The sequence below is a fragment of the Rhinatrema bivittatum genome, chromosome 7 (genome assembly GCF_901001135.1).
Source record: "Rhinatrema bivittatum chromosome 7, aRhiBiv1.1, whole genome shotgun sequence".
Lineage (NCBI taxonomy): Eukaryota > Metazoa > Chordata > Amphibia > Gymnophiona > Rhinatrematidae > Rhinatrema > Rhinatrema bivittatum.
This window is the reverse complement of record NC_042621.1, coordinates 264,821,549-264,848,410: the sequence shown is the minus strand read 5'-3', so window position 1 is coordinate 264,848,410 and position 26,862 is coordinate 264,821,549. Positions and strand designations below refer to the sequence as shown.

General features: G+C 44.4%; 1 protein-coding gene across 2 annotated transcripts in view; it reads right to left on the bottom strand.

Moving 5' to 3' along the window:
* The window catches only part of LOC115095886 (aspartate aminotransferase, cytoplasmic-like), a 99,150-nt gene extending 73,192 nt beyond the window's left edge, over nt 1–25,958 (bottom strand). The window contains exon 1 of one of the 2 annotated variants that reach the window (XM_029610181.1): nt 25,834–25,958. The gene's annotated coding sequence lies outside the window, so the exon portion shown is untranslated. The remainder of the gene's footprint in view (nt 1–25,833) is intronic. The other variant, XM_029610182.1, reaches the window with a different exon arrangement.
* Nucleotides 25,959–26,862: the final 904 nt, after the last annotated feature.

Here is a 26,862-nt window from a genome sequence, read left to right as displayed (position 1 = left end):
AGTTGAATGTTTCTCCCTTATTTGATTCATTCGTAAAACAATTAAGGTATCCCCCGTACACAGTGGCCTTTCAAAATGGCCACATATAACATGTCATTCACCTTATTTGGCAACCCCCTGCCTCATCACATCCGGCTGTCAACCATACAGCTGGTGGAGTTCCCCTTCAAAAGACGGCATCTCAAACGTGGCCATTTGTCAAAGATAGGGAAACACACTGAAAGGTAGCCCTACAGCACGGAAAAGTAAGTACAAGTCTGTTTTTACAAATGGGAACCTCTTGGGCCGTTTTAAAATATAAAAAAGAACTGTTTCCATCTTTACGCCGTTTTCTTGACTTGTATTTACAGCATAATCAGTGATGTTAACCCACCAGTAAACTGACCGCACTTCTCTAAAATATGTAAGTGTTCAGATACCAAACCCAGCCATAGTTCTTACAAGCTAGTCGCTGATTTTAAGGCTCTGCATTGTGTTCCATTTGGTTGCACAGATCAATCCTCTGCAGTCTTCAATTTGAAGCTCCCTGAAGGAGTTAAAGCCACTCCGAAACACTGCAGTGTCAGAAGTATTGAACATTGCTGCAGTGTGGAAGATTCAGTCTAAAAGATAAGTGCATTGCTATAGCCCCGGTTGAGGGCATTCTTGAACTTTATACATAAGAACATGATCTATGATTAGAAAAGCCCAGTGCTACAAAAAGGCTTCATGTAAGCCATAAGCTGTAATGGGCATTATATGACGGTCACAGTTCTTATATTTATATAAATTTTGCACAGCCCCACGCATAGCGGAATATTTCATTTTTTATTTTGATTCTACATTTCACACTATTTTTTGGGTCATATACATTTCTGTTTAATAATTGACCTTAGCAGCCCCTGCTCTGCAGGCCATAAAAACTGGTACTGAAATCTTCTGCCTTCAGGAGGGTTTTTGGACATGTATCACTGGCCTATCTGTGCATTTAAGGCTGAGTTCATTCCCAGTGGCTTTGGCGTCCATGAAGTGAACAGTAGTTGCATATCAAGTTTTCCCAAACATCTGTTGCTGAAGCAAGCAGTTACTTGGGCTGCTATATAGTATGTTTTCAGACATTCTCAAAAAGATATCTGCAGCTGGGCCTGTGTGTGGCAGTGCGACATGCTGTCCTGATGAGGCCCTGGGTTGAACTCCCAGATCAGGTCTTTCGTTCCCCGGGTTAGCATTCACAGCCCCATGGGAGGGAGTTTCAGCAGCTGCTCAGTGGTAATACCTAGTAGCCAGACTTATAGAGCACACATATGGAACTCCAAAGGGAGGTGTGGTCTGTGGCCCCTAGCCCATGGACTGACACTGTAATGGCTGGGCTAGGTGCATCTCCCTATATTGTTGGCACCCATATGTACCATGACAGCTGGCTCCTCCCCAGAGTGTTCTAAAATCCTTCCTAAGTGAAGAATGAGATCTGCTATCTTCTCATCAGATAAGTTATCAAGTGATCTTCATGGCCATGAGACACCCAGTTGTCTGCATTCCTAACAACTGAATCACCATTTATAAACAGCAGTCTTTTTTTTTCCATTTAATTTTTATTAATTGAAAACATTTACAACCAAATGAAATAAAAAAGCAAAAAAACATCATGAATGTGACAAAGCAAATACGGCCACAATATATCACAAAAAGAAAAAAAAAGGGACATAGCCACATTCGACTCCCCTTATAATATCAGAGAAGGGGTATTTAAAAAAAAAATGGAAAAATTCAAAAAGAAAAAGAAACTAAGCAATCTTAACCCTTTGCTCCATGCCCTTGGAGATACATCCTTGGTGGGAGAAGATAATGCATTACCTGGAGGACAGAGCCTAGCTACAGGATCACTTCCTGCTATTCCAAGGTGATGATGTCTGTCCAAGTGACCTTGCTTTTCTATTTATTTATTTATTTATTTATTTAAAGCTTTTTTATACCGGCATTCATGATATAATCACATCATGTCGGTTTACAAGTAACAAGGGGGGTGATAACCTAGAACATATAACAGGTGACAAGAAGCAAAAAAGTTACAATAAAACAGGGGAAGCGGGAACTGGGAGAAGGCAAGAGGCCTGAATAGTTTTTAGGAATGAGAACAAAGAACAAGGATGACAACTATTTACATAATACTGGAATGTGACTTGGTGGTTGTAGCAATCAATCTGTTGGGTCTATTGGAGGAGTCCGTGAGGTTCGGGAAAGGCTTGTCTGAATAGCCAAGTCTTAAGCCTTTTTCTAAATGTTAATAAGCAAGGCTCCTGTCTGAGGTCCGGGGGAATTGCGTTCCATATAGATGGTCCTGCCGTGGAGAAGGCTCGTTCCCTGAAGGTGAGGTGGTGTGTCGCTTTGGAATGGGGGACCTGTAGCGATCCTCTGTAGTCTTCTCTGATGGGTCTGAATGAGGAGTGTCGTGTGAGCGGATTTGAAGGCTAAGCGGGGCTTGGGAATGGATGGTTTTATGGATGATAGTAATGGACTTAAAGAGGATTCTGAAGTGTATTGGTAACCAGTAGAGATGTGAATCGGAACCAGAATCGGTTCGGATTTCAGTTCCGATTCACATCTCTAGTAACCAGTGCAGATTTTTTAGAATAGGAGAAATGTGATCTCTTCTTCTGGTGTTTGTCAATATTCTAGCTACCGAGTTTTGGAGCATCTGAAGAGGTTTAATGTAGGAGGAAGGGAGACCTAGCAAGATAGAATTGCAGTAATCTATCTTGGAGAAGATCACTGCTTGGAGAACTGTTCTGAAGTCCTGGAAGTAGAGGAGTGGTTTGACTCTTTTTAGTACTTGCAATTTGTAGAAGCCGTCCTTGGTGGTGCGATTAATGAATGATTTTAAATTTAGCCTGTTGTCAATTAGAACTCCAAGGTCTCTTGCTTGGGTGACAAAGATATTAGATGGTGCGCTTTGTGTGATATTGCTGTTTTCTACAGCAGTACAGAGCTTTTCTAAAGCAGTACAGATGCTGCAAAGGTTGAAGGTCAGACCACTCTACTATGTTCCTGAAGGTCTCCTTTATATACTTCTCTGTCTCCCTGTGCTCCTTCAGGTCTGCCAATCTAGCCTCCAAAGAATGGACTTGTTCTCTGAGAGCCAGGAGCTCTTTGCACTGGGAGCACAAAAACAGTCTTTTCACTAACCCAAATATAATCGTACTGTAAATCTGGTACTTGATGGAAAAGACTGGATAACCCCTATCCTGTTGCTAGACTGCAGTCTGAATCTTAATGTTGTTGAGTTGTTAAAGATAGTGAAAGTTAAATAAGGAGTGGGGATGCTTAATCTGATTTAAAATTCTCTAATACATTTAAGGGATTTTAATTTTAATCTGTTTGTCAATGACATGCAATAGGACTACTTTGAATCAATTGCTAAAGTCAGAGTTAATTACTCACTTCTAGATATAAATTCGTAATTGACTCTTATTGGGAAAATTTCCCTCCTAATCTTCTAATTTGGGTAACAGTCTATACATGAATCCATGTGACTGGTGTGGGTGGGAAAGTCAAACAATGCAGATTACTTGTCCAGGAAAGAGCTCTCTCACCTTCCCACAACAAAATAATTGACTTCTGCAAACATTTAACACACACAGAATATATTCAATCCTCTAATTTCCGTACTCTACTTTAAGACACATCTAAATAACTTTAACCCTCTAACTACTAACCCTCATGACAGACACTTCTCACGGAACACAGAAATAGCACATGCCTTTCCAGTGCATGAAATGGAGAACCACACACAAAGCTCAGAAAGGAAACAATGCACAGCACATACACATGCACAGGCAAAAGAGAGCGAGAACATGCAGTCAGAGAAGTTAGATCAAAATACCTGTTTAAACAAGACAGGAGATCACAGCAGGTGCCAAGCCAGCATGCCAGACAGATACATCACATGAAAAGATATTTGCAAACACCCCCCCCCCCCCCCCCCGATGGAAAGGAAGTTCTAAAGAACAAGGGGTCATGATATGAGGCTCTGAGGGGTATACCTAGGAACATTGTGTTGCAGTCTCAGTCGCTAGACTAGCGACCGGGTCCTTACCTGCTTCGCCCCACTCCAGGCCCCGGGAAGCACGGGTGCGCGCACGCGAAGGACGTCGTTTTAAAGGTCCAGCACCCGGAAGTGCTGGACAGCCCCCAAACTGACGTCAGACGCAGGCAAAGTATTTAAGCTGGCGTCTGACTGCAGGAAGCTGCCTTGCAACGAGGTCTCTCTCCTGAGTGTCTAGTTGCGTTCCTGTGGTGCTCCTGCTGATCCTGACTCCGCTCCTGTGGTTCCTGCTCCGCCTTCTCCGGATCTTGTTCCCGCTCCTGGTTAGTTCTCTGGCTCCCGACTTTTGCTTGCCTCCGACTCTCCGTACTGCTGCCTGCCTCGACCTTCGGATCGTCTTCCACTCATATCACTGCTGACTCCTAAAGTCCCAGCGGTCCTGGTCCCTACGGGCTCCTCCTGGGGGGACCTAGGACTTCCAGGGTGAAGTCTCATCACTCATAGCCGTCGCTCAAGTCCCAGCGTTCCAGGTCCCTACGGGCTCCTCCTGGGGGGATCTCGGATCTCTTGGGTGAAGTCTGCATCTGCTCGTTGCTGTGGTTCTGCCTCCTGGCCTACCCTTTTGGCGGAGTTCTCCATTCCACCAAGCTGGCCCAAGGGTCCACCATCCAGTTAGCAACACATTATTAGGATATATTTTTTCACAAAAAGGGTGGTGGATGCCTTGAACATCTTCCAAACGCAGGTGGTGGAAGCTAAAACAGTAGTGAACTTCAAGAGGACATGGGATAAGCAGAGAGGATCCCAAGTTGCAAAAAAAAAAGTGAAGAGATTGCAGAAACATGCCCTAGCGGCAAGTATTTAAAGTGCCTTACTCAAATGATTCAACAAGCGATAGAGCTGCCCGAATGAACAGCAAGCAAGAACTATGAAATGTTAGACTGGAAACACAGGCAATCAAGCAGCTAGGTCTGTCTGGTAGGGTGTGATAGAATGAACTAGCAACTGGGACTGTCTGTCAGGCTGCAAGCAGAGTACTAATCAGGAAGAGATTTAAGTGGCCTGTGTTCATAATCAAGGGAGAGAGTGGGGAGGAGATGGATCCCCTTTCCCCTCATTGTCACTACCCAAATCCTCCCCTCTTGGCACCCTGCCTCCCCCTCACTTCCCGGCTCCAGGCAGGAACTCCAGATAAAAGAATTCAACATGGGGCCATCTATAGTCCTCACACATTGACAGGCCAGGCAGTACCCCTTACAAAGATTTGCAAAGTAAGAGGAGGAAGGAGTGGGTGGTGCATTGCAGGGCCTGTCAGCATGCGAGGGTTACAGGAGGGGCTGCTGTTATCTGGAGCTGGCATCAAGTGTATATCTGACTGTAGTTACAGGAGTTTCATTCTATGTAGGTAGGTGTCCTTATTACAGACCTCCAGGTACAGCCCCATGGTGATTTTAAATGCACAACTCTCCCAGCGACCATGTGGAAATCCTAGTAGAGGGGGTCCCCTTTACATTGCAAAAAATCCTACCTTTAGACATCTTCTTTCCCTCAGGCACCCAGCCTGTCCTGGTTCCTGGATGCGAAGGGATCCAGATGGGGGTCTCCTCTCTTTCTTTTGTTCAGCTGTTCCTTTATCCTTAGTTGTTACTTCAGGGATTTCTCTTGTGGAAAACTCAGGGGATCAGGCTATTAATCCTGCACCTAAAGGGGATTGATACTTCTTCCTAAACTGGGGTTCATGCTGTCGCAGGTGCTTGCCACATTCAGGGTGTGAAGGGGCTCACTGGTCTTCAGCCCCTGTCCTTTGAGAACGGCCAGCGAGGATGACTTTCCTCAAAGCAGAGTGAACTCAGTTCCTTCTAAATAGAAACTCCTCTAGCCTTGGCCGTCTCTCTCAGCAGGATCCATCACTGGGGCTTGCCCTCCTAGGGTTTAGAGAAGGTTCACAGGTCTTTGGTTCCCTGGTGAGAGCCCTTTTGCCCCTAAAAGGAATCGGGCTTAACCCTCTGACTTTCTGTGACTCAAAATAAGAAGGACCCTCTGGCAGGGAGTGCATGGTGAGGTGTCCCCTCTGAAAGAAAACTCCTTAAGCGAAGGCCAGGAATGTGGAAAATATACATCTTTACTCTGAGACTGCTCTCTCTAACTGAACCCCATGAGTGTTAAAACGACCGGGCTAAATAACACTGATAAGGCAAAACATATATGAAGGTAAACTGATATCTCTCAAAAATTGATAAATTACAATAACAGAGCAAGCAATTACTTCTAGATACAAATTTAATCATAATATAAATACAAACATACAAATTGAATCAAGTTATAAAGTACAAACTTTCAAAATTATCTTAACAATATAGCAAATATACATGTTATATTACTAATATTCATGTATCAATATTACAACTTCTTTAGAAAGACATCTTGGTAAGAACAAGGGATGAAAGCTTTAACTCCATTATTATCAAATATGAGATGATGGCCGAGAGATGGTGTTGAAGTCATATAGTAGTACTTGTCATTGAATGGGATGTACATCATTTAGATAAAATTGTCATAACATGAGGCTAGGTTATTTTCCTTGATGAAGCCTTTTTTTTTAGGGCAAAACGAAGAATTCTTTTTCCTGAGTTGGTTTCAGTATCTCACTGAAGTTTGGGAGCTAGTTTCAGGTATCCCAGTGAAGATCACAATATTATTATCTCTGTGATGACAATGATAGTTTAAGCTAAAGAGGACAGCGATTGAAGACTTTACTGATATTCTTGAATGTTTGAGAGTCTACTACTACTACAACTTAACATTTCTTTAGTGCTATACAACATACGCAATGCTGTACAAACATACAAAAAGACAGTCCCTGCTCAATAGAGCTTAAAATCTAAGACAAACATACAGGACAAGAGACTTGGTTAAAAGAAAAGAAAGTTAGTCAAGATTAAAAGCAGACCTTCAGGCATAAGATTTAAAAACGGTTTCAAAAAGGTGGATCTTTTTTGAGAGTTAAGGTGTTACGATATTTAATAGGTTCTATTTGAACTAATTAAGTTAAGAAAATATTTTGCATTATAGTGGTTCGTGTATAGAATGTGTATATGTACATACGTTTTAGATGAATATGTGTGGAATGAAGTATGACTAATGATGGTGTTTGGTGCCAATTTTTAATTTTAATTGTATTTTTACATTTAATGTGGTTAATTGTATTGATAGAAACATAGAAATGATGGCAGAAAAGGACCAATGGTCCATCCAGTCTGCCCAGCAAGCTTCCCATGATAGTATCTGCCATGCAGGTTACCCCCATGTATCAGTCAGTGCTGCTTGACGAGCTATGTTCATGGCTCGCGTTGGTTGTCCCTGAATCCAAATTTCTCTTATCTTTCACACCCCACTCCCCCCCCCTCCTTTGAAGCAGAGAGCGATCTTGCAGTTGCATCAAAAGCATCAAAAGCATCAAGAAAAACTGTTACTTCACACATCCAGCAGAGCTCTCTGCTTAAACGGCAGGGGAGAAGAAAAAAGGATTCACACTCACAAAGCGGGGAGTAGCTGGCTTGTTACGGCGGTTACTACCCCAAACCAAATGTGCCTGATACTTCACTTTCGATGCATATCCAGCATAGCTCTCTGCTTCAACGGCAGGGGAGAAGAAAAAAACTGATACCTCACGCATATCCAGCATAGCTCCCTGCTTCAACGGCAGGGGAGAAGATAAACAACCAATAAGGGCTGTATAACATAATCTGGGTAAAAACAAATAAGCATGGGTGTAGCTTGCTTATTGCGGCGGTTACTACCCCTACTACCTCTAACTACTCAAGCTAGATATTTCACTTGGATGCAGCTCCATCACCGCTCTCTACATTAATGGTGGGGGTGGAAGGGAATTAGAACCAAGAGCTAAGAGAAACAGATAAGTATGGGAGAAGAAATGAGGGAAGCTTGCTGGGCAGACTGGATGGGCCATTTGGTCTTCTTCTGCCGTCATTTCTATGTTTCTATGTTTCTATGTTAAGGATAGTAATCCATGTCTTCTGATAACGGTAGTAACTACTGCTCTGTTCAGGTTACTTCCATGCTTATCAGTTTTCGAAACCATAAGTTAGGGCCCTCGTTGGTTTCTCTCTAAATCCAATTCTCCTTTTCCCCTGCTGTTGAAGCAGAGAGCAAATGTTGGAATTGCATCAAAAGTATCCAGGCTTATTAGTTTAGGAAAGTAATCGCCGCACAAGCTAGTTACCCCCATGCATGCTTTCTTCGTTTCCTTTAGGACTTGGTCATAGAAGCAGCCTGTGTTTTTTCCCTTATGTCTGAATATCAATATCCCAGACCATGGAAGTCAGGGCCCTGGGTTGTCTTCAGAATCCAATTCCTCTTTTTCCCTGCTGTCTAAAGCATCAAAGCATTACAGTTAAGGGTAGCAACCGCTGTACCAGCAAGTTACCCCTTTGCACACTTAACTCATTTTTGTCTTCTAGCTTTTAGAGATCCACAGTGTTTATCCCATGCCCCGATGAATTCTTTGACTGTTCTCTTCTTCACCACCTCTCCAGAAGGGCATTCCAGGCCTCTCCACCATCCTCTCCATGAAGAAATATTTTCTGATGGTTCTGAGTTGTCCCCCCTGGAACTTCATTTCATGACCCATAGTTCTACTGTTTTCTTTCCAACAGAAAAGATTCGAAGTCCATAAATCTTTGAAACCTTTTAGGTATCTGAAGCTCTGTATCATATCTATCTTCCAGGAGGTGCAGAGGAGATATGATACAGATCCTTCAGCCTTTCCTCATAGGTCTTCCGATACAGACCCCTCATTTTTGTCATCCTTCTCTGGACCGCCTCTATCCTTTTTGAGATACAGGCTCCAGAACTGAACACAACACTCCAGGTGAGGCCTCATCAAGGATCTGTACGAGGACATCATCACATCCTTTTTCTTACTGGTTATTCCTCTCTCTATGCAGGCCAGCAATCTTCTGGCTTTAGCTATTGCCTTGTCACATTGCTTCACCATCTTCAGATCCCCAGACACTATTAACTCAAGATCTGTGCACATCAGTCTTTCACCCCCCATCACATACAGCTCTTTTAAATTACTGCATCCCAGATGCATGATTCTGCACTTTTTGGCATTGAATCCCAGCTGCCAAATCTTCGACCACTCTTCAAGCTTCCTTAAATCACTTTTCATTACTTCTACTCCTTAAGGCATGTCCACTCTGTTGCAGATCTTAGTATCATCCGCAAATAGACATACTTAACTTCTATCCCTTCTCCAACATTGCTCACAAAGATATTGAACAGAACCAGTCCCAACACCAATCCCTGTGGTAATCCGCTTAATATGGTTCTCTCTTCAGAGTAGATTCCATTTACCATTTCACGCTGTCAGTCAGCCAGTTTATAATCCACACTACCATCTTGGCGCTCACTCCCAAGCTTCTTATTTTATTCACAAGCCTCCTGTGCAGGACTGTATCAAAAGCTCTCCTGAAATCCAAGTAGATCACATCAATCGCTCTTCCTCGATCCAGTTCTCTAGTCACCCAATCAACGTAGTTTCCAGCCTCCTCTCTGTTACCACTCTTGTGAAGTAGGACCACCACCACTCCCGTTTCCAGGGATCTATTGAAAAGGTCCTTCAGTGGACCTGCCAGCACATCTCTGAGCTCCCTCAGTATCCTGGGATGTACCTCATCCAGCCTCATGGCCTTGACCACTTTCAGTTTGCCTAGCTCTTCCCATACTTTCTGTTCTGTAAATGGAGCTTCATCTACTCCATCCCAAGCTACATTCTTATCTAACAGCAACGGTCCTTCTCCAGAGTCTTCTTTAGTGAACACCAAACTGAAGTATGTTTAATATTTTTGCCATTTCTTCATCTCTCTCCACATATTATTCTTCATCATCTTTCAATTTCACTACACAACTTCAGACCTTCCTTCTTTCTCTGATATATCTGAAAAATAGATACACAGAAATGACGGCAGAAAAGAACCAAATGGTCCATCCAGTCTGCCCAGCAAGCTTATGGTAGTATCTACTGCGCCATGTAGGTTGTTTTGTCATCTCGCTTTGTTTTTTTTTTTATTTTATATTTATGCACTTTTACATTATTTCAAGAACAAAAATCTTGTACAGAAAAAGAGAAAACCATTCAATCATACAGAAAACTGTATTTTATACAATATTTCAAGATTAAACCAGAAACACCTTTTTACAGTTCCTCTTCTAGAGATCCAATATAGGAGGGGGAGGATCTGCCAAACCCAAGGAAAATAGTATCTAAACTAAATATAACAATTACCAGATGAATACAGTACCATATATTTTCATAGAGGACTAGGAGCCTCTTCACGAGGTGCATCAGCTGTTGATAAAGTCTTACCCACTAGAAATTGGGTTAACTGGGGTGGATCAAAGAAAACATATGTATTTTGTAAATACTTTATCACGCATGTGCAAGGATATTTGAGGAAATATCTCGCCCCAATTAACAAAACCTGAGGTCTCAAGAGTAAAAATGCTTTCCTCCTTCTCTGTGTCTCTCGAGAGAGATCAGGGAAGGCTCTAACCAAAAGCCCAAGAAATCTTACATTTCTGTATTTTATACTCAGTCTTAACATCCTTTCTCTATCTGTCTCTGAGGAAAAAGTCACAATTAGAGTTGCAGGAACCACCATCTCCGGATCTGATGTTTCTAAAAGTGCTGTTATATTAAGGGGTTGATTATCTACAGATGCCAGAGTCTCAACTTCTCCTTCTTGATTTACTGCTTCTACTTTAGGTTTCGATAAATAGAATATTTTTATGACCGATGGAATTTGGTCCTCTGAAATTTTCAAGATTTCCAACATGTATTTATTTAAAACTTCCCTTGGGGATCTCATTGGCAACTGAGGGAAATTTATATACCTTAAATTTCGACTCTTCGCATAATTTTCTAAGTTTTCTATCTTTGAAACAATAGTCTTGTTATCTCTCATCAACATTGATTGCGTTTGTTGAATCATTTTTATCTCAGTCCGAATAGTTGCAGTTTGTTGATCCAATTCCAAATTTGCCTTTTCAAGCACTTCCAACTTCTTTTCATGCCCTTTAATTTGTTCTCTTACTGGCATAAGTTGTTGTAATACATTAGTTCTCATTTCGTTTATGGCTTCCCACAAAGTTTCGAAAGAAAACACAAGCAGTCTTACCAATGATGGAATCTCTATTACGGGGGTAAAGACAGCAGCAGCTGAAGCTTCTCCTCCCGTGGCTCCATTTTCTTCACCGCCTTGCTCCAGTACTTCAATGGGGCTAGATGCCGCCGTTGGGACTTCTCCAGGCCTCGCTGGTGAAATCTCCTGCACACTTAGGTCGGAGATTCCTTCCCGTGGATACAGCACACCTCTCCCGGCGGCAGGATTAAGCGGAGGAGTCCTCTCCGCGGGACTCAAAGGTGATAACGAGCCTGGCAAAGAAGGGAGCTCAACTTCCCCTCCCCCACTCTGCAACGGCTGGTCTCCCACTGTTCTAATACTGCGTGTGACATGGGCGTCCATCGGGCCAATTGGAGCACTCACCAAAGGCTCTGCGGGGTAAGAAATCCTTGGTTTGCGCTTCCTTCCCATTATTGAAGAAAAAAGAAATCGCAAGAAAAAAGTGTTTTTTTTTCAGTTGCACGAGGACGCTCTACACGCCAACACTCATCCGGTGGCCATCTTGGATCCTCCCCTTGTTTCTCACTTTACCTCTTTGGCAATCCTTTCTTCCATTTGACCCTTTGCTTTCCTGATTTCTTTATTCATCTCCCTCAGTTCATCAGGTATTCTTCCCTGTGTTCCTCTTTCTGAGATCCTTTATACTTCTTGAATGCTTTTTTTTTTTGCCTTTATTTTTTTCAACCACTTCCTTTGAGAACCAGATCGGTTTCTTTTTCTTCTTACTCGTTTACTTTTCTAACATATAGGTTTGTTGCCTTTGTAATAGCTCCTTTCAATTTGGTTCACTTTTCTTCCGCCTTGCCTATTTTCTCCCTGTCTCCCATTTTGACAAAGTCTGTATTTGTGAAAGTCAAAACTCAGATCTTCGTTTGTCTGATGATCACTGGTGCTCAGGTGGGCACCTACTCAGACAGCATAGTGCAGGGAGCTATGTTGGAGGATCCTCTGACCAGAGGGTGCCACTGGGGTGGTATGGGGGCTTACAATATTGGTATTTGAGAGCCTGTTGTAATATTTATAGTGTTACCATTTCATAGATTACATTGTTACTGTTTGAGTGCTAGCAAGAAGTAATGTTTTGATATGGAAGGTTTACTATATTGTAAATGTAATTCAATATACTCATGGTTTCTGAGGACCAAGACCACACCGAACACAAGTGACCACAGGTCTAATAACATATGGATTCCAAATGTCTTTTTTGCAGGGCTTTCTAGTTGGTATCTCATCAGTACATGTAAATATAAATGATGTTTTTACCTCAGAAAATTGCACTTTTGAATGTCTATTTTCATGTAAAATCTGTTAATATAAATCCATAATTTTAAATGCTGTGTGTGGAGGATGGGCCCACTAGGTAGTAAGGATTGCGTAGGGCACCTAATAGCAATATCTGATCCCCAGGCCTTGCCCCAGTCACATAACAGGGGCAAGAACAGGTTGGCGCCATTTTGAAAAATGGTGTTGACTGGGTGGGGTGCTACGATGTGACCCAGCCCCAACGAAGGGCCTTCAATGATTTTCAAAGGTTTGGGGGGTGTGGTAAAGGGGTGGGGGTGCCTTGTGGTCTGGGGGTATGCGGTGTGGGCCCCTGAACCACTAATTATTTCACCACACCCAGGTTGAGCTGGGTTAACACCGACCCCTGCTCAACCATTTTTTTAGCTGTGGCTTTGGGTTTTTTTTAAGGTAGCGGCCCTTTAAGGAAATGGTGGTCCTTTGAGGTTGGGGCTGCTCTTGCACCTAAAGGACTGCTCACTGCATTCTTTTGTTCCATGGTATTTGTAAAACAAAAGAATGTGCCATAGTATGCAATCTTTTTTTGGGGGAGGAGCCCCACTATCATGGCGACAACTCCCACGAAAGTGGAACCTCTTTTATGAAAAAACATTGTGGCTTAATGCATCTAGACCTTGGTTTGTAATCCAATAGTTTGAGGTTGATGCAGGCAAATAATTATCTTTAAGTAATGAGAAATGTCCCAATAAAAGACATAGCAGCTAGGACATTCACAAAGAGCACTGCTCCACAATCTATCCCTGTGTATGAATTGTGGATGATGTGCTGTGGCATGGTTGATGCAGCCTAGTAGGCGAACCTACTAGGCTCATGCCGACAGAACATGCCCTGGGCTGGGACAAGACAAACTTCACCTATACCAGCCCTGTTCCCGTGGATTGATTCTTTGGGTTCCAGGGGCCAGCAAGACTTGGGCAAGGGTCCCACAGGGTGTTTGGGATAAGAGAGTCTGGACCAAGGGCAGGACAAGCAGCTGTAGAGAGAGTTTCCAGAAGCGAAGCAGAAGTCACAGCGGATGGCCAGCAAGACGTAGGCAAAGTCCATAGCTAAAGTCAGTGGCAGGCAGAAGAGTAGTTTGGGTCCATAGCAGAGGTCTGTTCTGAAGATAGGCTGAAGACAGGATAGGCCAGAGGAATCAGAACAGGAAGGCTGGACAATGCAAGGTAGGCTGGACTAGGTAAGGCAGACTGGACAAGGCAGAAATAGGAACCAAGGCAGGATGAGGAATGCAGGAGCAACTCGTACTGAAAAACTCTGTGGGGACTATAAAGAGTGCCATGCTGTGCATGTGCGCTCGCCTGGGGAAGCCCAAGAGGCTGGGGAGCTGGTGGCATCATGGTGGCGTTCTCGTTGCTTCAGAGGCAGTCAGCATCGTAGAGTGAGTGCTGCCGGAGGTGCCCAAGAAGCAGGAATGCCATGGTGTCAGAAGGCAGTCTGCATTCTGGGGTGAGTACTGCCGGTCAGTCGCAGGATGAACCTGAGACCGGAAAATGTTACACATTGTTAATACAAGGCTGCTGAATGGGACTCTGGTCACCACCAAGCAAGAGATGCAGCAAAGTAGTCTTCAGCCAGCTCCAGGGACTTAGTGATTTATTTCTTCAGCTCTCTTTATACTAACTGTTCTCTTGTTTAAACTGTCCAAACCCAGCAAGAAAACTCACTATTCAGACACCTGCAGTGACCAGTGAATTTCTTCTGCACAGAGACAGCCTGTTGTAAACTTTGTTATTCTTCAGGTGCTCAACCAAGCAGGAAATTCTCAGAAACAAATCCTTTGCAGAGAGACCCAAACCAGTGTCTCCTGTTTCTCTCTCTCTCAACTGATTTCATTTACAAACCCAGCAGCCAATTTCAGAAGACTCTCCGCTTTCTTGTTGGTTCATAAAATCAAGTCACCTTAAACATGGTGCAGCCTTATGATGCAATGACAGGTTGCAGCAGCCATGCTGAGTGGGTCAGCAGCAGTGAAGCCCTAGTACTTTGACCCTTCTTCTGTGTCAGAACCTACAGAGCAGGGCAGAAGGGTACTACATTTAAGAGGCAGGACAGCAGGGGTGTTCTGCTCCAGCACCTCCCCTCCAGACAGCCTGCAGAGAAGAGGAGGAGAGAGGGTGAGAGCTGGAGGAGAGAGAGCAGAGAACCACTCTGCTCCCTAATTCAGTTTCTTTCCTCCTGTTCTACATGGAACAGGAAGGGAAGAGGTGTTACTGAAGCAGAACATAGAACAGACCGAAAAAGGGTTTGAATTAGCACAAGGCTGAAATTTATGTGCCAGTTGTGAAGGCTTCAACCCCAACCTTCATGATTCGCACTATTTATTTAAAAAGCTTCTAGCCTGCAACTTCCCAGTGTTCAGTGCAGTGAACAAAGTAACATCCAGAGTATAACAATAAAAAATTAAGGCACGTTTAAAACAAAATTACAAACCAACTTTCTGTACATAATGCAATTTCAAGTAACATCTTGATAGATCTATTTATTTTATTTAAATAACATTAAAGCTCTCAAGTTTTAAGTTTGTGTTAATTAAATCGCTTTTTATGTCTGCTACCCAAGTCTTAATTTCTGGTGAAATGAGAAATTACTACTTACCGGTACCTGATAATTTCCTTTTCTTTAGGACAGTCAGATGAAACCAGAACAAGTGGGTTATGCATGCCTACCAGCAGATGGAGATGGAGTAAACTAACATCACAGTATATATACTCCTGCAGTTAATCAGCCTGCTAATATTCTCTTCAAAAGCATCTGTGGGCAGATTAGCAAAAGCTTGATGAAAAACAGATAACCACTGTAATACTCAGCCAACAGGCTAACACTTACCAGTAAGCCCTATAACACGTAGACAAACAGGAGGATCATTATGCAATCATATGGCAGCCAAGGGAGGGAAGCTGGATTCAACTGACTGTCCTAAAGAAAAGAAAATCAGGTAAGCAGTTAATTTCTCATTTCTTAGTGTCCAGTCAGATGAATCCAGAACAAGTGGTATGTACCCAAGATACTCCTGAATAGGGCAGGGGGTTGCCCACGGTCCAGTCAAAACCGCACGTGCAAAGGCTGCGTCCTCCCAGGCTTGCACATCCAGACAATAATACCTGGAAAGGTGTGTAAGGAGGACCACGTTGCAGCTCAGCAAATGTCAATGGGAGACAACAATCTAACTTCTGCCCATGACACTGCCTGAGCTCGAGTGGAATGGGACCGAACCAGACTAGGTAACTACATCCTAAATCTAGTGAGCTATTGTAGCCGGCGAGACTGGCTCTCCCTGTCTAGTACCACCATGGAGGACAAACAGGCAATCCAACCTACGCAAAGGCCCAGTGACTTCCAGATACCTGACAACATGCCGCTTGACATCCAAGGGCCACAAGAGAAGAGATTCACTGTCTCCCTGACCAGAGATGGCAGGGAGACTGACTGGTTCAATTGAAACTTAGAGACTATTTTTGGTAAAAAGAAAACAGCTCCTGGCAAGACGAGGCCTGCAGCTCGGAAACCCTATGTGCAGAACAATTTGCCACAAGGAACACTGTTGTCAAGGTCAGAAACTGCAAGGACAGTATACATAGTGGTCGAAATGTAGGGCCTATCAAAAACTCCAAAACCAAATTGATACTCAATAGGGACACCGGAAATGCAAAGGCGGACAAAGATATTCCACACTTATCAGAAAATGGAACACATCAGAATGAGCAGAGAAGGATCCACCATTGACTAGACCCCTGAAACAGGTTGGAGCAGTTATTTGTACCCTGAAGGAATAAAGGGTCAAGCCTTTAGTCAAGCCATCCTGCTAAAATTCCAAAATGAACGGTATCTTGACCGAACAAGGGAGAGTACTACAATCCTCATAACACTCTCCAAATCCACACATAGGACAAGGAAGTGGAGAACTTTCTAGCTCTTAGCAAGGCAGAGATCACTGCCACAAAGTATCCACGTTTCAGCAAGTGAACCCTGTCAAGGGCCATACCGTAAGACAAAATCAAGTCGGATATTCGTGAAGGACAGGCCCCTGCTGCACAGGTTCCAGTGTGCTGGAGTCCAAGAGACAAATCTACCAGGAGCCTCACAGATCTGCATGCCATTGTTTCCTGGGCCAATCTGGAGCAACCAAGAGCACCATCCCTCTGTGGCATTCAATCCTTCGAATCAATCTGTCCAACATGGGCCATGGAGGAAAGGCATACAGCAACTTGTCTTCCGGCCACTCCTGCACTAGGGCATCGATCCCAAATTACCTCAGATCTCTTCTGCGGCTGAAGAATCACGAAACTTATACAGTGCGCAAAATCGCCAACAGGTCCAGGAACGGGAGACCCCAATGATTCCAAATCAGCTGAAACTCCTCTTCTGATCATGCCCACTCTCCTGGGTCCTGACTCTCCCCGTTGAGAAAGTCTGCTCTCACGTTGTATCAGCCTGTGATGTACGAGGCTGAGATCATCTGGAGATGCACCTCTCCCCATTCCATAAGATGATCTATTTCCTGCGACACTTGCTGGCTCTTGGTACCTCCCTGCCGATTGATTTAAGCCACCGTCGTTGCATTGTCTGACTTTATGCAGACCGAGCAACTCTGCCAAACCCTGTCATCGAACGGTAAACATGCCAATCAGACCACTCTGGCCTCCAGGCGATTGATGTTCCAGAGAGACTCTCTGCACTCCAGCGCCCTTGCGTCATCAGCGCCTGACAGTGAGCTCCCCAACCAACCAAGGAGACTTGCATCCATTGTCAGGACTAGCCAGTCTGGAGGGGATAGCGAAACTCCCTTCCATAGATGATCTGCCTGCAGCCACCACTGCAGGTGGAAGAAGACCTCCATCGGCAAGTGGAGCCAAATCGAATAGTCCTAAGACTGCGGATTCCACCAAGACAGCAGGGAGCGCTGAAGAGGACGCAAATGAGCCCTCACCCATGGCACCACTTCCAAGGTCTCGCCATTAAGCCAAGGACCTGCAAGTAAAACCATAAGGTCGGGCGCAAAGTGTTCAACAACAAACAGAGTTGAGCTAGCAACTTCTGAATTTGAGCTTCCAGCAGGAACACCTTGGCCTGCTTCATGTCGAACTGAACCCTCAGGTATTCCAGTGACTGAATAGGCTGAAGACTACTCTTGGCTAGGTTCACCACCTGGCTGAGCTCCTACAAAAAGGAATTCACCTTATGAATCACCAGGCAACTCTCTTCCAGTGACTTGGCACGAATCAGACAGTCAACAAATACAGATGTACTAGGAGTCCATCCTGCCGCAACTACGACCATTACCTTGGAACAGGTTCTAGGAGCGGTAGCCAGACCAAGGGCAGCACCCGAAACTGAAAGTGGCATTCCAGAACTGCGAACCGCAGGAAGCGTTGATGTTCCAGTTGGATGGGAATGTGGAGATATGCCTCAGACAGAACCAGATAGGTAAGAAATTCCCCCGACTGCACAGCCATTATCACAGACAGTAATGTTTTCATGTGAAAATGCTTCACTCGCAGACGACGATTGACGCCTTTGAGGTCTAGGATGGAATGAAAAGAGCCTTCCTTCTTTGGCATCATGAAATAATGGAAAATCGTCCCATATTTTCTTGAGACTTGGGCACTGGGACCATAACCCTCATACTGAGGAGCCTTGCCAATGCTGTTTCCATTACCTGTTTTGTTTTGGGGGGGATTTTTTGTGGTGAGTGGCAGGGAGACACCATGAACATGTCCCGAGGAACACTGTGAAACTTCAGCACATATTCCTCTTGTATCACCTTCAGAATCCACTGATCCAATGTGATTTAGACCCACTCCGGTGCATCCCCTTATCTCCTGTTCCTGGGGGTGGGTCGGCAAACCTTCGAGAGGCTTGGGAGGTTCCACTACTGAGCCTGCACATCTTTGGGTTGTCGGGGACGAAAGGACTGAGACCCACCAAATGGTCAAGACCTCTGAAGGTCGCTCCTCTGCAGGATCAAAAATGCTTGGATCCTCTAGCATGACCTTTCATGTAAAGGGAGCGCTGCATCTGCTTCTTATCCTCTGGCAAACGAGGAACCGGAGATTTGCTCCACTTACTGACCAGTTTCTCCAACTTGCAACCAAACAAAAGCGAACCGTTAAGGGGCAGTTTGATGAGCTTAGCCTTGGAGGTCGCATCAGCCGACCAATTTCTCAACCATAACTGATGCCTGGCTGCTAGTAATCAGAGCCACCCCTCTGGCTGAAGTGCAGACCAAATCATAGCCTGCCTCCGCCAAGAAGGCAGCAGCTGGTCCCACAACTACCCTGGTGTTTACCCCAGAGTCATCAACCTCCTGAAAGAGAAGCAAACAGCAGCGAGCCACCAAAGAACAACAAGAAGTGATCTGCAAGGTAATTGCCACTGCTTCAAATGCTCGCTTAAGGATAGTCTCAATATTTTTAGCATGAGCATCCTTCAAGGCCACTTCTCCTTCCACAGGAATAGTGATCCGCTTGGAGACTGCACACATACAAGCTCATTTCCACTTTGGGAATAACTTAAGCGCTCTCTTACCACTGGATCCAGAGGGTACAGACCTTCCAAAATCCGATCCCCTTTGAAAATAGCCTCTGGGGCACCCCACTCAAGATCAATCAATTCTGAATGGCCTCCATCATGGGGAAAAAACCAGAGGCTTTACGCAAGGAAACCAAAATGAGATTTCTCTTTGGCTCAGACACTGAATCTGCCCCAGGAACTCCAAGCAATTTTCAAGGTCTGGGAAATCAGAGCTGGCATTTCATCTCTATGAAATAAAATGTAACATAGTTCCATACGGTTCTAATCCAGGGGAATTTCACCATTCTCAAGAGAGGTAGGATCGGCATCATCATCCATGCCGTCTGGATCTCTATCAAGAGGTCCCGTTGCTGCTCCAGTACTCTGGCACCCACAAAATTCCAGGCAAGGTTTTCCCCCTGCGCCTCTGCTCTAGGAGCATGGGACAGGGCAGAAGACTGTGCCTGAAGATAGGACTGCAACCCCTGGAAATATTCTATCCATGAAAAAGTAGAAGCATCCAGACCGGGAGGGATCTGAGGTGTACTCACTGAGCTACAGACCCCTGCTGAGGAACCAGTTAGGGGAATTCCAAAATCAGGCACCCGACTTGAATTGTCTTTAACCCAGACTAACATCTGGCTGGGAAGAACCAGGCTTAGTGAAATCAGAGGCAGACAATTCACCCTGAGCCTCCAAACAGCGCTGGGCAAATCAGCGGGCACTCCTAGCTGAGATACCCGTATATAACAAGCAGTGCAAAGAAAAAGACGCTTAGGCTTCTTAGGCACAAGCGCCCTTATGGCTGACAATGCACTGAGCGGCAACTGGAGGCATACGTCTAGATGTTTTGGGGTTTTTTTTGAGATAGGCGCTCAACTAGGCGCCCAGAAATTATGGGTCCAACACTTAGGCGCACACACCTAGGCGCTTACCTAAGTGGGAAAAATGTAAGCGCACAAAAAACTTACGCGCACAGTACCACTTGTGCGTATAGGTAAGCGTGTGGCCACTACATGTCACATATGTTACCGGTGTGGACCCTTGGACTGAGATGAGGTTGATGCTACCTGCAGGGAGAGCCTGTAGGTCCTCGTTGTTGGCAGGCGGAACTGACCAGTGCAGAGACACAACAGGACCTTCACTAATACCAGCCCTTGTTCCCCTCAGGTTGAGACCTTGGGTGCCGAGGCCAGCTGGACTGCTGGAGACGGAGAATACTGGCAGGCTGATGTAACTGCAGGGGTGTATATACTGTGATGTCAGTTTATTCCATCTCCATCTGTTGGTTGGCATGCATAACCCACTTGTTGTGGATTCATCTGATTGGACGCTAAGAAACAACCTTTTTTCTGAGACCCGAGGAAGCAGAGTGGATTTCTAGCTCTGCTGCAGAAATGGAGCAGAGCAGGTGGTGTAAATAAGTTCCAACTCTCTTGCAGAAACAAAGCAGAGCACAGATCGTTTCGGGCCACCCAGGACCCAGAGGAAGCAGAGCAGAGTGTGTTGGAGCTCTTTACCCCGAGACAGGATAGCCACAGGGCTTTGATTTTTGTGCGGCATCCTGGTTCAATTGAGAAGGCCACGAAGTATAAAGGCCACGACTGAAGAGGAGACATGAGGTGAATGCCTGTCAGTCCCACTGCTTCTGCCACCATTAGTTGTGTCAGCTTCCTGACCAAGTTGTTACTTACCATGCCGGCTTCTCAAAACCCCTCCCCCTCCTCTACCACTGGTGACCACACAAGGAGAGGAGAAGGGGCAAGAGAGTCAGTGAGGAGATGGGAGGGGCTGAGGATTATGTGGGGGAGAGTGCGGGAGATGATCAATTTTTTCGTGGGGTACGACTAAGAGGATAACTTTCAAAACTGCTCATGCGTGCCCATACACATGAATATGGGAAAGTGCAAGAGTGCTACAGTATTTTATAACCTGTATGGAAAGAATATGCACAGGTTATAAAATATGAATGCATATACATGCACAAATGCTCCTTTATGAAACACCCCCCCTCCCCCACAAGTTGCGCAAGTTCGAACTTATCCAGATAAACTTATCAGTTTATGTAGGCCTGCTGCTACTTAGCCAGATAAATCAGAACATAGCCAAATATGTTCAAATTTGTCCAGGTAGAAGGAAAAGTGTTATTTAGCTGAATAAGTTGGAAGTTAGCTGGATAAGTGTGCGCAAATCATATACCTGCATATTTGTGCTTCCAATTTTAAAAGGACATGCGTGTAGATTTTAATCAAATTAATTTGATGCTTTTTCCCCCATAAGTCGGCTTTTACACGTGTAAGTCAGGGTATTTAATCACATGCATGCAATGCAATAACAAGTTTACCGATTAGCGTACCAGATCACCCAGTCTATCTGCAGCTCAAGAAGACTCTCCAGGTTGTTCAGCCTGAAGTCCCCCCCATTGCACCCAGGCCCTCTATCCGGTCATTTTTTCACTTTAACAATGTTTATGATCACTTACACCAGATATTGAAGTAAATACAGGCAAGTAAAAGAAGTACAGTGTCACTTTAGCAACTTATTTGCATAAATATTGGCCCCACTACAGAACATTCCTGGCATGCCCCTTTCTTACATGCATAAACTTACTCATGGATCCCAATTTACATGTGGCAACTGCAGTTTTGAAAATAGTATGTATTCGTGTACGTGCTATTTTAGGCACGCTAGTGCTCATTTTTGTGCACGCAATGTTTGAAAATTCACCTGTGAGGGGATCAGAGGACTGTGAGGAGTGAGGTTAGGGTGAAAAGGGCAGTCTGTGAGGCAATTGTTGGGGTGGGGGGGAGAAGAGAGAATGAGGCAAGAAAGACAAGAAGGTACAGGGGTAGACTGCAGGAAAATATCACCCCAGGGGATTTTTTTTTCAAAACCGGCCCAAGAGGTATCTTACTCCCTTGTGCACTTTCTCTGCAGCAGATGCATCAACAGCGCCAAGTCGACTCTGAAACCCTGCAGAATTAAGCCCAAATATCTCCAAAATAATATTTCACTTTTTTCCTAAATAACTAAAAAATAGAGCATACTGTAGACCAGCAGTGAGTAAACAAAGCTGTAGACCCCTATTCCTTCCATGCAAATCAGCTGGGGCCACACCACAAGTCTGCTTAGCAGAATATCTCACCTTAGTCATACATGTAGAACACAGACAGACCCTCAACAAATACAAAATGAAGAGATAATAAAGTATAAATAGAAACATGCAGACAAAACTGAACTTGAAACCGCAACAAGCCAGAATGTATGGAATTGAAAAACAAATATCATTCCTCACTAAACATCACACAATAACATCAAGAAATATAAAGCATCAATCATAATAGTAAAACCAAACTCATAAAAAGAATAAATATTTCAAAACAGCTGATGACAAGATCATCCAATGATTACAAACATATAATAGTGATTTTTTAATTTCCCAAACATTGATAAAATATTTCAAAATAGACACAGCAAACACCCCCAATAATTAAAATTAAAGCTAAAATAAATAAGCAACAATGGAAAACCAGAAACATAATCACAACTCACAAAACATCAAGCAATAAAATCAAGAGATATAAGACATTCATAATGTTAATCCCATGAAAAGAATGAATATATCAAAGCAGCCGGCAAACATAGGGAGCCCAATATTCAAAGCGCGTTTTGGCACTACTTACAGGCCGATACGCACAATGCGCACTTACAGGCGGAGCGCACTGTTAACCCGCGTTTGGACGCGCTAGCTTTACCCCTTACTGAATAATAACCTCCCCCCCCCCCCGAAACTAATAGCGCCTGCAACATGCAAATGCATGTTGATGGCCCTATTAGTTATTCCCGCGTGATTCAGTAAGTAAAATGTGCAGCCAAGCCGCACATTTTACTTTCAGAAATTAGCGCCTACCCAAAGGTAGGTGTTAATTTCTGCCGGCACCAGGAAAGTGCACAGAAAAGCAGTAAAAACTGCTTTTCTGTACACCCTCCGACTTAATATCATGGCGATATTCAAAAGGAGGTCCCAAAAGTTACAAATAATAATAAAAAAAATTTTTTTAAATCGGCCCGCAGTTTGAAAACTGGGCGTTCAATTTTGCCGGTTTCCAAACCCGTGGCTGTCAGCAGGTTTGAGAACCGACGTCGGCAAAATTGAGCATCAGCTGTCAAACTCGCTGACAGCCGCCACTCCTGACAAAAGAGAGGCGCTAGGGACACTAGCGTGTCCCTAGCGCCTCTTTTTACTGTGGGCCCTAATTTGAATATATTTTTTAGTGAATCGCGCGCATAGGAGAGTGGCCTGTGCACGCGCCGGGAGAGCAAATTTTACAGTATCGGCCTGTATGTCAGATAAGTAGGACTTATGTGGTTAAGTAGCGGTCGCTGAATATGTGCTTACATTTAGTGGCTGCTGCTTAGCCACATAAGTCCCTTATAAGGCTAAAAGGTTAGCTGCAGAAGTTGTAGGTGGAGCAACTTAGCCGAATAACTTATGGAACTAAGTAGCAATATTTTGTCTTAGCCACATAAGTTTACCAGCTACGTTAGACGGTTATAACTGATATGGCTAAGTACAAATATATATGCATATAATCAGCGACAAGGCCGTGCTGCTGAATATACCGTGTAATTTAGCTGGATGAGTTATATCTGGCCAAGTTATTTAAACGGCCATTTTTCAATATTGGGCCCCTAATGATTTAAAAAGTCACATAAATTTGTTCTATTTCCCAAACACCAATAAAATATTTCAAAAACGTAGACACATGAAACACCCCAAAATTTAAAATAATAAAAAATTAAATTAAAAAATCTCCAGCTCTCCATACCATTAAATAAATACCTGGCATCTTTTGATTTTCCAGAGATTGTTGTGGATTTGGGTGAAGAAGGTCACACAATCTTTATTCTCTCTCTCTCTCTCTCCTTCATACACATAGGCACTCTTTCTCACACACATGCAAGCTCTCACACACACATGCAGAATCTCTCTCTCATGCACACGTGCAAGCTCTCACTTTCTCATGCACACATGCAGGTACTCTCAAACAAACATGTAGGTATGCTTTCTCATACTCATATGCAGACTCACTCTCATGCACATATTCAGGCTCTCTCTCTCTTTCTTTTTTAAACCAGTCTGAAAAAAACATCCAAAAAGGAAGACATTCCTTAGTGGACTGAGACCAAAAAATGCAAAGCAAAAGATTAGTCTAGAGAAAAGACTCAATCTCACTCTTTCATAAAGATAAGGCAACCACATCTGGCCTATAGAAGCCAGCGAGCAGTCTTCATCTGGTCCATGACACTCTCCAAGGCCAGATTAAGATGTGTGCGCCTATCTTCAGCTGGCTCCACACTAATTCTCTCTTACTGCCTCTGCCCACCACCGGCTGAAGATAGGCACAGATCCCATAGCACCAGCAGACAGGATCAAATAGCATCCCAAGTTCAAAATACATGATCAGGAAACGCTCAGTAATGACATAGCTGCTGTTTTTCTTCTAGGTCTTTTGTCTTTCTACGCCAGCTTTGCCTGGTTATAAACCATCTTTTTTTCCCTTCATCTCCTGTCATATGCCTTCCCAGATTAAGATGAGTCATCTCCACAAAATGGGCTATTCTTCAGCTCACTTCCCCCTTTCCTTCTTTTGACCGTCTCTGCTTGACCTGGCCCATATACGACTCCAGTGTTGTTTCTCGCATCACATCCATCTCATTCAAGCACTCTGGTTCAATGTGCTGTAAATACTGACAGACAGAAATCTGCTGGAGCAGCAGTTAAGCACTGGTCAAAGTTTAAATTCCTCATGGCTCTTTGCAAAGCTACCAGATACCGCATCTGTATATTAGGTGGTGGTAGCTGTAATCACACCATTATTTAGTAGGGTGGACAAGGTCTTGAATTTGAAACGAGAAACCTATCATTTTAGTAAAAAAAAAAAAAAAAAAAAAGATAATTTTTGCTATGCTTTATGAAAAATCCAAATCTAGTCCAAGATGGGATCCAAAGGGGTCTATGCCACATCCCTTATTTCCAGTGGTGTACTAAGGAGGGCTGCGGTTCACCCCGTGCAACAGCCAGCAGGGGGCTCCAGCCAGGAGGGGCTGCCATTGAGAGGAAGGTCGGCAGGGGCGAGCGGAGCCCATCCCAGTCACGGCACAAGAAGAGGGAGGCCGGTGGACTGCAAGCAGTGGAAGACAGTGAAGAGAGTGGCCAGATAGCCACAGGCAGCTGAAGAGGGAGAGGGCCAGAATGACCCCATGTGAAACCCCATGTGATTGAGAGAGGATGGAGATTGGGAGTGTGTGTATGTACGTAAGAGATTGGGAGTGTGTGTGTGTGTGTGAATGCATGTGAGTAAGAGACTGGGAGCCTGCACGTGTGTACGGGAATGCATACGTGTGTATGGGAGTGAGGATGCGTGTTTGTGAGAGGGGGAGCCTGTGTGAAGGGGTTGTATGTGTGAGGGAGAGACAAATAGAGTGAGCCTGTGTGCAGGGGTGTGTGAGAGTGTATGCAAGAGAGAGAGGAAGCCTGTGTGAGGGAGAGGAGAACCGGAGCTCACTGAGAGGGGGAATGGAGAAGTGAATTTGGGAGGGGGTGGGGGTGCTAAAGGAAGTATCCACCCTGGGTGCCAAATACTTTAGGTACACCACTGCTTATTCCCACTGTGTATTCCAAAATGTCCCATCAAATAGCTTTCGGTAACTGACCGCTTAGCTTTACAAACCCACCAAGATTTTAGCTTTTATTTTTTACTTTTCTTAATCTGAAAATAATTTACTCACAGTTTCTAGCCACGTTTCAGTATCTGGTGTTCACTCTGCTGCTAGAAATGAGATGCCCTCTCCTGGCACACTTTTACCATAAGCAGCAAACCCTTTAAGCGAAGGCGACCAAACAGGTCTCTCTGTCTCTTCCCACTGATTACACACACCTCCTCCAGTTCCAGGGACAGCTACAAATTCCTGTCCTGGACTGTGTGTGCAAGCTTGAATGAGGGAACGGCTATAAATTATCATACTCACTCATTCTCCCTCACAGGGAAGCAGATTTGTTTGCATTTATTTTGATTAAAATGCTTTCTGTGACATAGCGGCCGCTGGAAAACGAGGAGACTCTGGAAGTTATGGCATCTTTTGCTGGACCAACAAAAGAGAAATGCTACATTGCTGCTAGGGTAGAACAGCCTTTGGGTCTTTCTTCGTGGGTCGCTGCATCTCTGAGAGAGGAGGTGGATTTCTAAGCTCAGAAGAAACACATTTTTCATATGGAGAAAATTTTTGAACATGCCCGGATTGTGGCAAAGTCTATGGGTTCGCTTCCCCATGGACTTTGCACCAATTCTCAAAGGACGCACGTTCCCTTTGAAAATTACATAGGGAAAAAAGTACCCTCAGAGATATCTGCACCTGCGTTTTCTGTGTATATTTTTTTTTCCCTGAAAAACAACATGCATAAATATTGAAAATGCAAAACTAGGCACATTGTTGCCTCCGCTGACCTAATTCCTCCTGAGTCCACCTACTTTTCCCACAAGTGAAATTATGGGCTGGATTTTTAATAGATACGTGCGGGCGTAGATTTGTGCGCGCAACCCTTCGCACACACACAAACCTACGCCCGATTTTATAACATGTGTGCGCAGCCGCGCACATGTTATAAAATCCGGGGTCAGCGCGCGCAAGGGGGTGCACACTTGTGCACCTTGCACGCGCCGAGCCCTAGGGGAGCCCCGATGGCTTTCCCCGTTCCCGCCGAGGCCGCTCTGAAATTGGAGCCACCTCGGAGGGAACATTCCTTCTCCCCCCCCCCCC